Genomic DNA, 18,702 nt, shown 5'->3' on the forward strand with positions numbered 1-18,702 from the left:
AATATAGTATTATCAGGAAAATATTGATAATATTAATATAGTACAATATTACATTTAGCTGATTATACCTCTTTACTTTTACTTTAGATCATTATTATAATTATTATAATAATTATAATAATTATGGTAATTATATTAACAAAAATAATAATGATAATAATAATATAGAAGAAGAAGTATTATTATTATTATTATAAAAGTATATATAATCATCCGAAATACTCCTTAACAAGTACAAGTTGTTGTTGTTGTTATTCTTGTTATTTATCATTTTATTGCATTTAATTCATTGACAAATGTATGGATCCCAAAGGAAATTACTTTGCCAGAGTATAATACAAAAGTTGAATACAAAGTACAAAGTATGAAGTGTAAAGTGTCTTAAGTGAAAAAGCAGAGAAATAGTGCCTAACAAATTAAATAGAATAAGGAAGTACAAAATGTAAAGAAGAAGCGGATAAATAAAGTGAATTGAGGGTAAACTATTGCACATGATGATATTGCACATGATTGAGTGAGTCCTTAAGTATCCCTCCTGCAGACGGAGGAGGAATTATAAAGTTTGATAGCCACAGGTAGGACAGACCTCCTGTGGCGTCCTGTGGTTCACCTCGGTGCTCTCAGACTGACAGGACGTCAGCGTGGCATGCAGGGGGGGAGAGAGGTGTAGTCCATGATGCTGAGCAGCTTCCTCAGCATCCTCCTGTCTGACACCTCCAGCACTCGACTCCCAGGACATGAACCAGCTCTCCTGATGAGCCTGTTGAGTCTGTTGGCGTCAGCTGTCTTCAGCCTGCACACTGCAGCGTAGAAGATGACGCTGGATACCACCGAATGATAGAACATCTGCAAAGACCTGAGCCTCCTGAGGAAGTACAGACGGCTCTGATCCTTTCTTGTAGAGTCCAGTTTATTGTCTATGTGATATCAATGTATTTTATGTTGTAATGGGACACTTTTACAGCGTGGTACTGGCACTTCTAAATTACTTGATTTGTCTTGTTTTTTAATATGTGACACTAAGATGTATCTACTATAAAGCCAGTTAAAGGACAGTGGCAAACAATTTTATGTAGTGGTTCAATTTCCACTGTGCTTTCAAATTCATTTCAAAGTAAAGGTAAGTACACTATCCTCCTCCTCCTCCTCCTCCTCCTCCTCCTCCTCCTGCTCCTGTAGAGCCTCATGAATAATCAGGACTCTCTAACGTCCTCCCCTTCCAGCAGGCGGTGGGGTTTCAGTCAGGGGGGAGACTGGCAGGTGGACCGTCCGTGAGTCCCGTCTAATCTGGGAAAAAGGGACTTTCAGCGTCTTCCTCAGGCCTGGGACGACCATGGCTCTCTCCGGGATCTGTCGAGACTCTTTGCTGGTGATTTTACTGCAGATCGTGCTGATTTGCTCCGCTCAGGTGAGAGAAATATCACTAAAATATACCTGTAATACTCCTATAAGTGCTTATAGCATGTCTGTGCTGCTCAGTGCGGCTCAATCTTCTTTTATAGTGTTTTATTTCCTGTGTATTCTAATTATAGGATAAACAGAGCATCTGGGGTGTTTGTATGATTCTTAAAAGTAATCTCAACTATATGATATATTATTCTGAATCTCCAATGGTGTCATATTTTATATTCTTCCAGTTTATTTGCATTGATTATTCAATATTCTTCATCATATTATCCCTATGGAAACTAACTGTGTGTGTTGGTCTAGTGAGATACAATCTTCTTGTATCAATATAACATTTTATGGTGTAATTTCTGGATGTCTTACCGGTTTAGTTTTGGGCTTTTCTTTGACAATATGTGTTTGTTATTGTAAGAGCCGTTTATAGAATCAGAATGGAGCATGTGAATGTGTCGTTAATATGTTATTTTCAACAAAATGCAGCAAAAAAAAAAAGCATTATTTATCTAAAAAGTGGCCCAAACTGAGGTGCATTCATGCCAGCATGCACACAAGGCACCGATAAGGTCCAGACGGCAGCAGTAATCCGAACACATGCACTTACTTAGGCGGTATAATGGGACTATAATGGGAAACCAGGTTCAGTTTCATGACCTTTCCCCTCACATCACCCAAACAATGAGGCTCTGTGTGAGCTGCCCTTCACACCACCACCACCACCAGCAGCAGCAGCAGCAGCAGCAGCGCCGGCTGATATTTGGAGATGAATTTCATGAGAAAGAAAAAACAAAACTGATTTTTGTGTTTGTTCTGCAGAGGGGCCCGGTCGGTCCCAGAGGGCCCCCGGGGCCGCCCGGAGTGTCTGGCGTGCCCGGAGTGGACGGCATTGATGTGAGTCGGCGTTTCGTCTCTTCTCAGTCGTAAAGTTTTCAGATGGAACAGTTGGTTTCTGGGTCAGTCGGCTCAGCGAAGCAGCTTCTCATTGTTTTACACAAGAAGGAGGCAGCAGCTGCTGTTTGAGCCTTTTTATTCATGTTTGACCGGAAATAAAAAAAAGTCCTCACATGACTTCACCTCTTATTGTGAGCAGTGATGCTGCACTCAGATTAATTAACCCAACAAGTGTTAAAATCAGAGCAGCAGTTGTTATAATAAACTACAGCAAAGTCATTTTTATGTTTCAATTAAACTTAAAGATTAACCTTTGCTTTTTCGGCTAAAAGAAATCCTTCTAAAACTCCATTCAATAAGCTTAAAATTGGGTCGTGTTCACAAAAAGGGAAAACATTATGAGCTCCAGGGCACCAAAAACATAAATTTAGCTGTTTGATTATGATTTCTGCTTATTTTTCTCATCATCAAAGTGTAAATGCTGCTTCAAAGCAAAGTCCAGAAACACAATTTTGGTGGAAAATATCCTGGATTGTTTATTCTGAAGGACGTTTAGCTTGAAATGGGTTCAAATCTAAATATGTTGAGCCCCAAATATCCAACATGTGTTAGACTTTTTTAAAAAAAAGTGGAATTTAACACAAGCCAGGTTAGAAAAAGCATCACATTTCCAGATAAACAAACAAATGGACACGACCCTGGTGTCCTCAGTGGGAGCTAACGCCCAGTGTAACTAGCAGATAGTCTCCCTATTTAAAAAAAAAGAAAAATTCCACTTTAAATAGACGTCTCATGATCATGTCCTCCACGTATCCTCAGGGCGACAGAGGAGAGGACTCCACGGTGAACGGCGGACCAGTGAGTTCTCCTTTCTCATGAACTAAACGTATGACTGACGCTTGGTTGATTCGTGCTGACGTGAGGTGAACTTTCTGCTTCCAGGGCCCTGATGGGGATAACGGCAAAGATGGAGCTCCTGGAGCTCCAGGCCTTCCAGGGGCAGATGTAAGTGAGACAACACGTCGCGTCGGGACTGGAAGGGTCTGGTCGAGTGTTACATCCAAGTCAGAAGGGATCTTAAAATATATATGTGCAAAAACAAGAAAAGAATCTGCTGACTTTTGAATCCAGTTGCTGCTTTAATGCAGAGAAGAAGAGTCACAGGTTAAACTCCCCAACAAGAGGATGTATTGAACCTCTGTAAGATCTGAGCTGCAGGACTCAGATCTGCTGCTGTGTGAGCAGTTTGTGTTGGCGTCCACTGAGTGAAAGTGTAGAGTTCATGAAAAAAAAAACTCAAATAAATCAATCTGGCTATTTAGGGGAGAGGCTCGAGCAGCTTCCTGACAGAAACAGGGCTCTTTTTGTGCGAGGCCGAGGGGTGTGCAGGGGGGATCGGCTGACAGAAGGGGGACCGTGTGCCGGGGAGGGCGGCGCTGCAGAATGGACTCAGTGTGTTTGCTGTCTGCTGCGGTGAGTTTGGAGATTCAGAGTTTGACTGAAACAGAGAGGGAGTTTAAACTGCAGTCATGCTTTGAGAGGTGGAAGAAGCTGTAAGAGGACTGAAATCAACATATGTACCACTATCTAAAGGTGGTATGTGGTGTTTTCTTTGCTGTCATTAGCTGATGGAGCAGGTGGAGGGTGTTTTGAGGGTTATTTGAGCAGGAGGCAGGTGAGGGGAGGAGTTACAGATCAGAAACTCCTCCTCTTGATATTAGATCTTCTAATCTTTTTTATTTCTTCTTCTTATACAATCAGGCACCCAAAGTAAAGGACGGCATATACTGGAAGGATATGAGAGCTTTTCTCATTTTTGTCTCCTTCCTTTTTTTTTAATTATCTCTGAAATGTATCGGCGGTGAGAGAGAGAGAGTCTCTTTCCAGATACATTCTAAGACAAAGCAGTAGAAGAGTAACTTATAGCAGCACATTTCTCTCCAGAAAAGCAGAAAACAGACGAAATTAAAATAATTTCAGGCACAAAATCTGTCAAAACTACGGTGTAATGTGGGCTGTCCCCATTTTTAGCTAATTATTATATCATATTATATTATATCGTGTATGTGTTATGGTGTATTGTAGTGTGAGTTTTTAATGGAATTCCATATAATAATAATGTAAAAGGATGTTATGATACTAACACCTGAACGTTTCACCTGCACTTCGCAGTTGGGATGAGCTGCAGACTAGCTGTAGCTAGTCTGCAAATAAATAAAACAGAAATAGAAAAAAGAATTAGGCTTCATTCCAATACTTCTGCACTTCTATAGCCAAAAGATACCAGGACATGTCAGACTGTAGCTGCCTTACACAGTATGTAAGGCTGTTCTGTCCCACAATCCTCTGCATAGCGTAAGATAAGGACAGGACTGGAGAGGACAGGACAGGACAGGACAGGACAGGACAGGACAGGACAGGAGAGGAGAGGACAGGACAGGACAGGACAGGACAGGACAGGACAGGACAGGACAGGACAGGACAGGACAGGACAGGACAGGAGAGGAGAGGACAGGACAGGACAGGACAGGACAGGACAGGACAGGACAGGACAGGACAGGACAGGACAGGACAGGAGAGGAGAGGACAGGACAGGACAGGACAGGAGAGGAGAGGACAGGACAGGACAGGACAGGACAGGACAGGACAGGACAGGACAGGACAGGACAGGACAGGAGAGGAGAGGAGAGGACAGGACAGGACAGGACAGGACAGGACAGGACAGGACTGAGCAGGAGAGGACAGGACAGGACAGGACTGAGCAGGACAGGACAGGACAGGACAGGACTGAGCAGGACAGGACAGGACAGGACAGGACTGAGCAGGACAGGACAGGACAGGACAGGACTGAGCAGGACAGGACAGGACAGGACAGGACAGGACAGGACAGGACAGGACAGGACAGGACAGGACAGGACAGGACTGAGCAGGACAGGACAGGACAGGACAGGACAGGACAGGACAGGACAGGACAGGACTGAGCAGGACAGGACAGGACAGGACTGAGCAGGACAGGACAGGACAGGACAGGACAGGACTGAGCAGGACAGTCCGATGGAGGACTGATTCTTTGGCCCCAGAGTTATTAAAGTAAATACTGGAGCCAGTTTTCACAGGACACAGAACCTCTGAACGTTTTTCAGACAGTCAGATCAGGAGAAAATAAACGTGCCTCTTTCACAAAGATGTGGGAACACAGACATCTCTGACGGGACGCTGTTGAAGAACTGTTTCTGACAGACAGCTGTCACTCTACACCTGCTCCACCAGGTGATTTCATCACTGCAGGCCAAAGCTAGTTAGCATGGAGGCTAACAGCTGTTACCCAGACAGTCGTTGGACAACATCTAACTAGATACTGAGCAAAACTCTGAGGAATAGTAAAACACCAAGTAGTTCACCCCACTGCTGCAGCTTGTAACGCATCATCCTGTTAGAGTATCTTTGAAAAGGATCAGAGTTTAAGCTGCGACTTCACGACAAAGTAATACGTCCTAATTATATAAATATATATGCATACTGCACGCAACAACGCCTGCTTCGTAGGGCCAGCTGTTAAAATGTTAAACAGCATGTTAGAAGAAAGAGTTTGTGGTTTGGTGTGAAGTTTGACAGAAGAATCAACCAGTTTTATTTTTCATTTCTGTTTTTTAGGGTTTTATATTTGTAGTTTTTGGCCATCAGTTCAATCAATAATTATTCATAACATTCTTCTCACGACATTAAATGCAGAGATTTGGGGAAACTGTGAGGAACACATGCAGTAAGATGGTTTGCAGATCACTCTGGCTTCCTGGTTTCTACCTGCAGAAAAGACCTGCCTGTGTCTGAGGCAGAATATATTATATTTTAGTTTGTTTTCATTCACTCATTACTAACTGACACGTGAACACAGATGATTTGTCAGAGAGAATTAAATTTGTTTTTCCCATCTAAAGTATCGTATCATTATATCAGTCAAGTGTATTGAGTGTTTGATAAAAACTTTATAAACATGATCAATGTTCAGTGTTCACATCATTGTTGTGTACTATACTTAAATATAAATAAAAAAGATTTCGTGTCATCTTTGTAGGGGCCTGTTGGACCTCCTGGAGATCCAGGCACATCGGGCCTAACTGGGGCAACAGTACGTTTATTATCAATAAATTTGATCAAATTATTCTCATTCTGTTGAAATGTCAGAGGAGCCGGTGGGTAAAAGTCCCTATTTAACATTACTGTTTGTTTTCAGGGAGATCCTGGAGCACGTGGGCCTCCTGGGGAGCCTGTGAGTAGAAATATTAATCTGAATTAATCACTTTTACATTCATGTTTTAACACCCAGATTCGATTCTGGTGCAGATCCTGTACAAACCAGAGTTTTGTAAAGATTTGCTGCCTATAAGTATCAGGATACATTGGGGATAAAATGCATGATAATTCATTTTTAGTGATTATAAACCGCAGTGTGAAGAACTGAAACGACCTGTAGACAGACTGTATCATTGTCAGGCCTGACCGCTGACCTCTAATATGGTCTAAATCATCATCGTGACATTGAAAAGATATGATCTGATATCAATATATGTCACAATAAAGCAAATGTATGAAAAAATGCTTATTTATGTTACATAATTAGACGATTTCTCTGCACAAATCAAAGAAATTTGCGGCGTTATGATGCATTTATCTCCCTTTTTTGAGCACCAACAATACTGTGCAACCACAGTTTTCTTTACTAACATCTGTTTCTCTCCCACAGGGTGTAGGACTCGACGGGCTTGATGTGAGTACCTGTAATACCACATTTTATTCACCCTGCTGTCACGGTTAGACGACTAGAAGTAAAATCATTCTGTCCTCATTCAAGTTAGTGGAAGTTTACACATCCACAGATTAGACATTGATTAGACATTGATTAGACTACCTACATGTGAGCGCACATAGTGATGTCACAGTGTACCTACATCTTTAACCACCAGTTCCTCTTTAACATTAATGATATGTCAAGTACATTAGTGTTAATATACTTAATAAATATCTCATATATTATATATTTCCAGTGGTGTTTTCAGCGCCCTCTGCAGGACGGACTAATGCAATTTAATGTTGTGAAACAGTCGCAGCTTGGTTAGGTTTAGGGAAAAGAGAATGTTTGGGGTTAAAATAAGTGTGTTTAAGTACTAAGCAGACAGAAGTGATGGAGGTTAACTCAAAGTCAAAGGTCAGAGGCCATCAGAGGTGAAAATATGCATTAGTTCAGGCTTTTTTCCGCCGTTTGTTAACAGGGTATTCCTGGTACAGACGGGCTGCCGGGTGAACTGGGCAAAGTCGGACCACCTGTGAGTGCACTTATCATTTTAATCATAATCAATAATTCAATTCAGTCTCAAGAACGTAAACATTAAATAAAACAAGAGAAGGTAAGAATAAAGCGGATATTGATTGTTAGTCTTAACAACTCTTTCTCTCACAGGGAGCGAGAGGCAAAAGAGGTCAAGTGGGTCTTCCTGGTGCTGCTGGGCCGCGGGTAAATATCTCAGCCTCTGTCTCCACTGCCCTTAAACACTATCACTAGGACTGATTATTGATTATTGCATGTTAAAGTAGAAGTTGGGGTGCAGGGTGTCAACTTTTAGAGCCCCTAAAGACCATCGGCAACTGCCTTTGTCAATGCAATGAAGAAAATAACAGCCCATGTATGTTTTAGGGTAATTTCTTTCTTGCACGCTAAAATAAAAATCCCCCAAATTAATAATTCAAATTAATTTAAGCTGTGTTTTTTTTTTTCTCTAGGGTCCTCCAGGCGTGTATCAGGGCGAGGACCTGGTAAGTTTGATCCCACAGTAGATTCATTTACAGCAATTTCAACACCTGCCTTTACAAATAATTATATATGTTAATAAATGTATTTAACTACCCCAGAAAGACAAAAAATAACTTAATTAATCAGAAGTCATCTAAAGACTCAAACTAACTGTGACTGCAGGATATATATTATAAGATCTTGGAATATTTTGTCATGATTACAAACAGAATTCGTAGTAAATAGACAAAACAAGTCAATTCACTGTGCAATTATTGAATTTACAGGGTAATATTTGATATTTCTTATATTCTTAGTACAATCCTCAACACCGTGTGTGTTATATTATCTTTATTCTGTTATTTTAGATTTATTCATCACTTCATTCTTGACTCTTGAGCTGTTGTAACAAGTGATTTTCCCCAGTGTGAGATCAATAAAGTTTATTATGTTATTATGTTATGTTATGGTAGTGGGGGTGGGGGGGTCAGTATCAGTGGAGCCCCCTAGTGGCAGGGCTCTTCCATGACCTCAAATTAGGCTGTTGTGTTTTTCAGTGTCCCAACGCCTGCCCCTCTGGTCTGACTGGACACACTGGTCTCCCCGGCATGAAAGTAAGTGGTCCTGACGCTGGTGATTATCAAATCTAACTCAGTGACACCAAACTTAACCGGCCGTTCCTGCCTGCAGGGCCACAAAGGAGTTAAGGGTGAATCTGGTGAGCCTGGACGACAAGGACACAAGGTAACGTCCTGTTCCTTTCTCACTGTTTTATCAGTTTCCCATTAGTGAGAATGGTGTGTATCTCATATGTAGAGACTCACATCCTCCTGAGACCCCTGATTTTTTCATCCAGAGGGAGTTTGTTTTCTATAATATGTCCTTTATCCTGGAAACTGGGCCAATATTTGCACAAAAAGTAGGATAAATTACATGACATGGTTTGGTAATGATACAATAAACTCATTTGATTCAATAGTCGAAACAAAAATAAAATAAAATGTGAATCCTGGCTCTTTGCATCCTTCTCTAATATTTCCATAAATAAAAAAACATCCTACTGAAGAGCAGAAACCAGTTTATCTATTCTCCTCTTTACAGCCACAGAACACAGACACAGGATGTGCTCTGTTGGTCTAATGTGTGTCACATCGTTAGAAAGCCCAGGATGTGCTTTTTGCAGCACATTAAAGTAAAGGTCTCGATGTCGTTTCTCCCACAGAGGACAAATATGAGCCGTCTCAGGAGGAAATGTGCTCAAAGTGTCTGTAGTTAAACACAGCATGTAATAAAAGAAGCACGTTGTGCTTTTTTCTGCTGAATAAAGCTGAAAATAGGATCAAAAAGGGGATTTAAAGTGTGACAACAGGACATAACATGGGTTTAATGTTCTCTTCCAGGGAGACGAGGGCGACCAGGGGCTGATGGGAGAAGTTGGCGCTCAAGGACTACCAGTAAAATATTTCACCGTTCTCTCTATGAAAGTTCCCCCCACGTAGCTCCTGCTTCACACCAGCTTACACCTCAACAGTCAAATATATTAACATGGGACATTTCTGTCTCTTTTCCTCTATCCGCTGAGTAATTTTAGGGCTCAGGTGGACCAAGAGGCCTCCCAGGAATAATGGGCTCCAAAGGTGACAGGGTAAGAGGCCGCAAGCTCACACACACACACACGCGCTAAACTTTCAAATCAATTATCCAATCAGGACGAGACACGGGATGGCCGCCAATTAGACCTCCAACAAAGGAATTTCAAAATAAAAGCTCATAAAAGAATGCAACTATTCCGTACAGTCGCAAAATCTAATAAGAGTTCATTAAAACCTGAAGAAATATGAAAACTCACCAGATGTCTAATCTAACTCTCTCGCTTAATCAGTTTGGTCTACACCTGCTCTGTATGGAAAGCATCTTGAGATAAGAATTGTTATGAATTGGTGCCATATAGTAAATAAAGACTGATTGATTGATACATCGTCTACACTGAAATAAAAACGATGCACACATCCACATTGACGTATACTGACTCAAACGGATGTTACAAATGGATGTTTACTGACTACAACTAATTTTGAGTCTCCACAAACAGGGACCTCGTGGAAAACCTGGAGATGGAGGTCCTCGGGGAATCCAGGGCGGCCCAGTGAGTACCCATCTCTGTGCCACCTCTGCTGTTTGTTATTTAGGCAAAAACAGTGATAAATACTGATGTTTTTTAGGGTGATCAAGGCCAGAGAGGAGCCATCGGGGAGCCCGGGCCACCAGGAGTACTGGTAAGATCTTTTATTTATTTGTTTTTATCGTGTAGTCATCCTTTATTTAACCCTCTGGCCAAGATGGCAGCAGAAAAAAACCCATTAACAGCGTTTAAAATAGTACAAACAAAGACAAATAACATCTCAAGAATACACAACACAGAACACATGGGGACCAAAAGCTTGTTAAACACAAATCAGCACAAAGACAACAACTGTGACCAAATTTAGCTGCTCTAAACAAACACGTGTTCATGTTCTGCACTGAGAAAAAAGTGTTTTAAATGTGTAATTCCACTGGAAATATCAACCGCCTTCATGAAAATACACTTTAAAATGACACTTTTAGGACTTTTTTTTGTTTGTCCTTCAATATGTGCTCTAGATTTAACTTCCTTGTTTCTTTGTAGGGGGATCGAGGTCCCTCAGGGATCAGAGGAGTGCCGGGGCCAAAGGGAGAGCCTGTGAGCATCACTTCACCTTATCACTCAAATCAGTCGATCAATCAGTCCCCCTTCTTTCAAACCCTGCTACACAACCATCGTCATAACTAACTCCCCCTTAATGCGACCTACAGTCTCTATCTTCCAATTATATAATTCACCATATCTGATATTATATGTTTTTATCATTTCTTGTTCAAAAGCCTGATTCTTCTTCTTGTGAGCCTCTAATAAACCTCTAATCTCTGCTGCCAACAGGGCCTCCCTGGTCCAGACGGCCGTGAGGGGATACCCGGCCTGCCAGCATCCAAGGTTACTCCTCTGTTTTCTGCCATTTTATAGTAGCAGATTTGACGAGTGTGTTTTTAGATATAAAGTCTCTTTCTATTTGAATGAAATCCAGCTTGCGTCTGGTCTTTTTTAGGGTTTTACTGGGAAAAGTGGGGCTCCAGGTGATGCTGGCCCACAAGGACTTCCTGTAAGTGTGACCTCTGACCCCCCCCCCCCAAAAAAACACCCCTGATTCCTCATTAACAGTGTGAGATTTCCCCCTTTTGAGCTCAGATATGATGTTTGATTGGATTTTCTTCATGCAGGGTTTGCCAGGCACTTATGGCCAGAAAGGAGTCAGTGGTCCACAGGTGAGTCAGATCAAAACCCTGGGCTGCAATTTATACAATACTGAGTGATATTTCCTACTGTTGGATTAGTTTTCTTAGTGAAATAAAGTGTCCTGTTACTGTCACCAGGGTGTCACAGGTGATCCAGGTGTTGTTGGACTGATGGGGTCTCCAGGGAAACAAGTGAGTTTAAAGCACGTTGACACACATCCATGTAAACGTGCATCAAATCACCTGCCGAACATCATTTTAGTCCCATTTTGGGGTATTTTAATAATCTGGAAATGTTCTTAACTCATACTGGAGCTCTGATAACCAATTGACTATTTGATCTTACTTCTTATTTGCCTCCAGGGCGAGCGGGGCGAGCAGGGAGAGGTTGGACCAGTGGGACCAAGAGGAGGACCAGTGAGTCAACTGCATCTACATTTACCTTAAAGCTGCGACACAGAGACAGAAAATACATATTTGTCCTGCCCTCCTGCTCTTATCGCTGATCCTTTGGAGACACCTGGGGGTCCCAGAAGCCTCGAAGGCAGATAGACTTCCTAGTTTGTGTCCAATTAGCCTTAAACTGCAGGCCAGGCCCTAGTTAATTTAATTTAAAGGCAGGAGGTGTTTTAAAGGAATTCTCCTTGCTGTTCTTTATCATTATATTATATCAGAGGGCTGCATACTGTAGCCTGTGCAAAATGTGCCTGTTTGAGTCTGATTAAAGGAGATTAATGAGGCCAAAGTTAGAGCTGCGTGAGATTTAGACACATAATTTATCCTTTGTTACCAAATCTGATCCAAAGTAAAACTGTACTGAGCAGGAGGATCAACCAGACTGGTGAGAAAAGTACTGCACGCTTGTCATAAAGAAGAACTCATATAAAAGTACCTGTTCAACAATGTATAAATACTCTGTGACAAGAAAAAGTTACTTTACTTAGTAAAAGAACAGCAAAGTATGAACAACAAAATGCACTTAAAGTATTGAAGTAAGTATATGCTGCTGAGTAATAGTGTCATTTAAACCTTATTATTGGAATATTTAGCATTTTAGTGCTAAAGGAAGGAAAGGAACAGCACATTTTAACTACTTTACATTTACTTTACTGTCGGATAGTTTAATCTATATCATGTTATATATATATATATATATATATATATATATAACAAATATAAATAGATAATGTGTTTTGATCAGAATCAGAATCACGTTTATTGCCAAGTCAGTTTTCACATTACAAAAAATGTGTCTTGATATAGTGGTGCATAATTAAAAACATATAAATATGTGATATAAAAATATAAGATAGAGATATTTACATTGCAGAAATTGAGGAAAGTATAATGTCCACTTAATTTGTCTTTAAAGATGTAAGAGATTGATGAAGCAATAAAAGATGCTCATGCAATCAATAGTCCGATTTTGCACAGCTGACTCAATTGACTACTCTGTGAAGTAACTAAAGCTGTCACATAAAGTAAAAAGTAGAAATGTAGTAGAGTAGAAGTAAATAAAAATACTCCAGTGAAGTAAAAGTACCTGCAAACTGTAGTTAAGTCCAGTGCAGAGTGAATGTGCTTAGTCACTTTCCACCACTGGCAGTCAGAACATGTACAGTCTGCTGCACAATTCAGTGTTTTCATCGTGCATTCTGCAGATTTTACACCTCTGCATTGTCTAATATAATAAAATGATATAAAATAAAACAAATTCAGATGTCTGTAACCGTCCAGAAGGAACAGAAACCACAATGTGGCTTCGTTGTTTAATATTTCCTGGATGATGTAGGAATTAAAAGGAATTAAAATCGTTCTAAAAGCGTTTATATATTCACAAAATTCAAAGCCATCAGTGTGACGATGTGCAGCTCTGGATTTAAAACATGTCTTTGCACTTATATTTAGGCATCTATTTGTATTTTCTTTTCTTTTCTCTCTTTTAGGGTGAACGAGGACCAAGAGGAAATGAAGGGCCTGCAGGATTACTAGGATCCAGGGTAAGACCCTATAAAATCCCACCCAACACCTCGACAGAAAACCACCACAGTCAGAGAGGAGGGGGTGACAGTAGAGTTCAGCCAGAGAAGGTTTGCAGTTGTAGTGGGACAAAGATCAACCTTCAACAACAGCTGGAAACAAAGATGATGATACTGGGTGTGGTGGCGCATTAACTCGCAAACACAGGCTGTAAGAAAAAGCTGCAGGAGATATCTCCCTCCATCACAAGCAGGCAGGACGCTTTTTTATTTTACAGGTCAAAGTTCAACCACTTAGAACGAAGATACACCCACTAATCATGGTGGATGGTGAGCAAGAGAAAGACTGAGGTGACTGAAAAGACAAGATAATTAGGGGGGATATTGCTCTGCATGAGAGGAGCTTCTTAAAAGCAGGTATAAATATAAACCAGCTTCTTTTCTATCAAGTCAAAGTATAGATAAAAGCCACATGTTTATTGGCTTTTTGCTCATTTTGAATAAACATTTACGCCCCCACCCACCAGTCCTCATTAACAAATCCTTCTCTGTAGAAAGCGAAGCTCGACAAGCGTGATACTAAATACAAATAATCAACCAAAGAGGTTAAAGAAAACAAACAAATGCCAAAATTAAAAGAAACCAAAACAAAAAAAAGAAGCAAAATTGTTCATAAAATGTAAAAAATGTGCCTACATTCAAATGACAATTTTACTTCTTACTCAGGTAAAGTTTTTGTCGGTTTTTCTTCTGCCAGACTGAAAGACGTCTCCTCAATCCTTAATTAATTAACTAGAATTTGGTTTCTGAGTATCTTTCCATTTTAAAGCAATTGCACATTTGGCTTGTAACAGACAGCAAATAATGAGTCTGTTTCCTTTCATTTACTGGAAAATCTTCACGTAATATATGCAATAGATAAAAGTTAGATGTTAATGCTTGGCATAAAATGTCATGTGTCATATTCAGTAAATCGTTAGTTGCAGGTCTATGCTGTTTCATACATTGGCACTTAAGTACATCCTTTGATTTGTTCAATGTTTGTATGATATTTGAGTTACAAGTTACAAGAAGTAAGATTAATAAATCCAAAACTGTGACGCTAGTGTAAGGACAGAAACATCTGGAAGCTTTCAGAAAGTGTGTGGCCCCAGTACAGAACCCTGTGGTGCTCCAAACTTTGTTAATTGTGGTTTCTTAGAACAGATTGTCATAAAGAAAAGACTTGTGATACTTCATCTGTTTACTGCAATAATAATAATAATAATCATACAGTATAATCCGTTGCTAATAATGAATAATTCTCGAATTACAAAATAACTGCAGACATCAATTCTTACGATAAATTGACTTCTTAAGCCTATAAACACTTGGCTTTGTGACCACCTCTCTTTCATAAATATGGATTTAGTAAATATTATTTCTTACATGAAATGAAACCTGAATAAATTCTGTAAAGAAGTTGTTTCTGGGATTTTCCTGCTGGCAGGTGAACAAACTACCAGGGCTAAAAACATTCCTCTTTTTGGTAGAACTAATTAAACCTTGGAGGAGGAAAACAACAGGATTATGGTAATACTCTTATGAGAAAAGATATGGATGAAATGAGACCATGAGTGGAAGGAGAAAGAGTGAAAAATGTAATTAAATGAAGTTTGTTCAGGCTGAAAATATGAAACGTAATAATGTCCCAGATGTGATTGACCTCATGCATGCTCTGTACGGCTGAAAACCTTTTCCCTATCAAACTATGGCATCAAGGACCTGAAATACAAAGCGAGGAACGAGTGTTCGTCAATACTATCTCCTATCCTGAACGGATTATTCAACACGAGGATCATTCACCGAGACAAACCTTGTATCTGGGCACTGAAGCCTTGTGACATGCTTTTATTAAAGAGTGTCAGGTCTTTATGAACTTCAGTCCCTGCAGTTGAATCTCTAATCCGCCGGTGAGCGGGCATGAATGGCCCCTTGTTACAGAAATCTGAAGGCCCAAGGGTTGTTTTTTCTTCTGCAGCTCAGGGGGGGATTCAGGGCAGGAAAAGAAGCCGAGAAGCCCTCAAAGAGCTCTCTGTTCCCCAGGAATGCCTGAAACCTGTTGGCCCACTGTACGGCACAATCAGTACCCACACACACCCAGAAACATGTGAGGGTTGGGTGGTTGGGGGTAAGGGGGTGTCTTCTGGACCTTTGCGCCTCTCCGTTTCGACGATGTGAAGCTGGAAACGTTTTTATTTTTTCTGTGGATGTGGTTAAAAGTAGGGGGTGGGTTGACTTTTCTAAAAAACTTCACACAGTCGGTCTTGTGTTATGATTCTGAGCGTGCATGTGCGCGTACCTTCGGCCTATTTAACTGTTTATTTCTGTGTTTTAAACAGGGAAGCAAAGGGGATCCGGGCCTTCCTGGACTTCCTGGTCCTGCTGGCTATCGTGGCCAGAAGGGCGACAGGGTAAGAGACACACAATGTTTTAAAACAGAAAAAAGAGTCAATAGGTGCTGGATCAATGCATTTTGTCATTTCAAACAAGCCTCATGATCATAGTAATAGTTTTTCTAATGAATACTGTCTAGATAATTGGCCCATACTCTTATGTTTGTCTAAGGTTGAATATAAGTGGAGCTATACATAAATATGTGTCTACAAACCCTCAAACTATTAGTAAAGACCATCCTCTCTCTTTTTCAGTAAATATGTGTTTTGTGATGTCACATGTAGGGATCAAATGACCTTGTTCAGCGTTAGCATGATGCTCGGCTAACGTGCTCAGGTAGCTGACCAATCAGAGCAGAGCACAGTGCTTTTAAAGGGGAGGGAGGCCTTAAAGAGACAGGAGCCAATAATAGAGGGTTCAGGAGGAGGGCGAAAAAGAGTAAAAGAGAAAAATAATATGTTTTTTGAACATTACAACATGCAAACATAATCTAGTAGGACTCCCAAACACAAGTATGAATCTGAAAATGTCTCCTTTAAAAGTTGGTACAAATATAGCAGTATTCAGCCACACTGAGGAAGTCTAATCAGCTGATCACCTGCATGGCAGTACAACGAATTTTAAAGTATGTTTACAGAATGAATTTTAAGATTTTAAGACAATTTGTGTGCAAATTGATATGTAAATTAATAAATATCAGGTTCCTCTGATAAACTTACATAGTTCAATGCAGTTTTGTGGAGTAGTTTTTCTTTTGAGAGTCATAAATATTGCTGAGTTTAAAGTGTTTGTTCGTGTTGTTTTCACTCTAAAAACCCACTGTACTCAACCTGCTCAGCAGTGAACAGCAGACAGACACAGTTAAATATTAGCTGGTGAACATAATGAAGCATTTAGTCGCTAAAGAGCCAGATATTTTGCACAGTAGGTGGTGGAGACCAAAAACAGAGCTAAAAGTGAATATTAGACTTACATTCATTGGATGGACACAAACATGACTGCAAATGACTGTTAAAACAACTGTTTGCCAACAAGTTTGACATAATAACTTAAAAATATCAACAAATCAGTAATCCAGAGCAAACCAGGATGCTATTTTGTTTACAAATTACATTAAAAACAGGAAGCAGCAAAATACGCGATTAGATTCACGCAGTGCTTGATTGCCACCAGATGTGCACTGAAATAGTCAGGTCAAACAATAGGCAATAGCAACAACAATAATAACATACAAAAATAGATATAAATATCACATGTCCACAAGATAATGAGATATAATCAATGCCAGAGTACAAAAATCTGGTTGTTCCATCTCAAATACTGCAGAGGTTGAGTAGATCCAGAGTGCATTCTGTTTTCTTACCATACCGCAATGACTTTCCTCGAAATATAATAATATGCACATTAAAAAACGATTTTTTGTAAAGGTTTATGTAAAAAGAGGGTACTATACAAATACCATATACCAGGGGGGAGAGAGCCCGTCTGTGTCGCCAGTTTTATACATTTTTCAATGTCGTCTTCACAACTTTTTCACAAAAATTTGCAGGATTAAAGAATGATTTTTTTTTATAATTTTGGACATGGACACAAAATATTATTGTCAAATTTAGTGTGAGAAGCTGAAAATGCTCAAATCTCATTTCTGAAAATATAAAGTGCAGTCGGAATGAATAAGAAAGGGTCAAATCTGGAGCAGGGTAATGAATAAAAGCAAAAATGAGCTGACTAATATCTATGATACGTAAAAATATATTCCTATAATATATTCAGAATAGATTTAGTTGTTTGAAAATATCTATCTCATTATGTTTTGTTTTTCTTTTCTCAGGGTGCCGTCGGTCTCGATGGTCCACAGGGAGAGCAGGTAATTTTTTTTTTTTTATTATAGTTTTAATATTACACCTGCTGCTATTAAAAGCCACAGATCACAGAGTGTTGAGTTGAGACACATTAAGCGCTGAAAATCTGTCATACATCTTTATTTTAGGGACCTCCAGGAGCTGAAGGAACGTCAGGAGAGCGCGGAGAACTGGTGAGTGATTACCGACGACTTACAGGAGGATGAAAACCTGAAAGAGTGTTGCTTTGGATGCACATTTTTTCATATATATACGATTTTCTTTTCTCTTTACAGGGTGATCAAGGAGAACCAGGGGAGAAAGGATCGGTACGTTCACCAAACACAGCATCGAAACCACATCACCAGCTCTTATTTATCAGGAATAACACCACGAGATCTATTATCTTGACTTCAAGTGGGTCCTCAACAACAGTTATATAGTATAAAGATAATTAATGACTAAAAAAACAATATATGAATTACTAATGAGACACACAAAATCAGGAGATCATACTTGGATCATAGATAATTCATAGACAGAAAAACATGAATCTCAGGGGTAGTATTAAGTGTTAAAGACGTGTTAAAACATTATTATAGAGTTATTATGGACATGCACAACTATTCTGGAATAAATCAAACAGGTGAAAGACGATATGGATTGAATATTTATAGGACAATTATTCCAAAGTGGGAGATTTAAACATAAGGAGTGGAGAAAGGTATCATAAATAATCAAGGATAATTAAAATATATGTATTTCAAAATAAACTGCTGTCCTCTAATGATGGCAGAGCGTAAATGATTATTCTTTTTTTTTTAACCGTTATTCTTATAATGAAAGAACAGCCAAGAACAAATCTGCATCATCTATTATCTATTATATATCATCTATTATATATATAACTATACTGAGATGAAGAGGATTTGTTTGGGATGCAGCCTGATGTACAACATCAGCACGAGTAAGACAAACTTCTTCCCCTCTGGATCGGTGAAGGACACCATTACCGAGGTTCATCTCCTTCACAATATAGTTAATGTGGCTT

General features: G+C 39.8%; 1 long non-coding RNA gene across 1 annotated transcript; it reads left to right on the plus strand.

Moving 5' to 3' along the window:
• Window positions 1-15,754: 15,754 nt before the first annotated feature.
• On the plus strand, window positions 15,755-17,830 carry LOC139225765 (uncharacterized). The gene is made up of 3 exons (XR_011587163.1): window positions 15,755-15,827; window positions 17,642-17,677; window positions 17,801-17,830. It is a non-coding gene; the product is annotated as an uncharacterized lncRNA (long non-coding RNA).
• Window positions 17,831-18,702: the final 872 nt, after the last annotated feature.

The sequence above is a fragment of the Pempheris klunzingeri genome, chromosome 3 (assembly GCF_042242105.1).
Source record: "Pempheris klunzingeri isolate RE-2024b chromosome 3, fPemKlu1.hap1, whole genome shotgun sequence".
In the NCBI taxonomy this organism is placed as follows: domain Eukaryota; kingdom Metazoa; phylum Chordata; class Actinopteri; order Acropomatiformes; family Pempheridae; genus Pempheris; species Pempheris klunzingeri.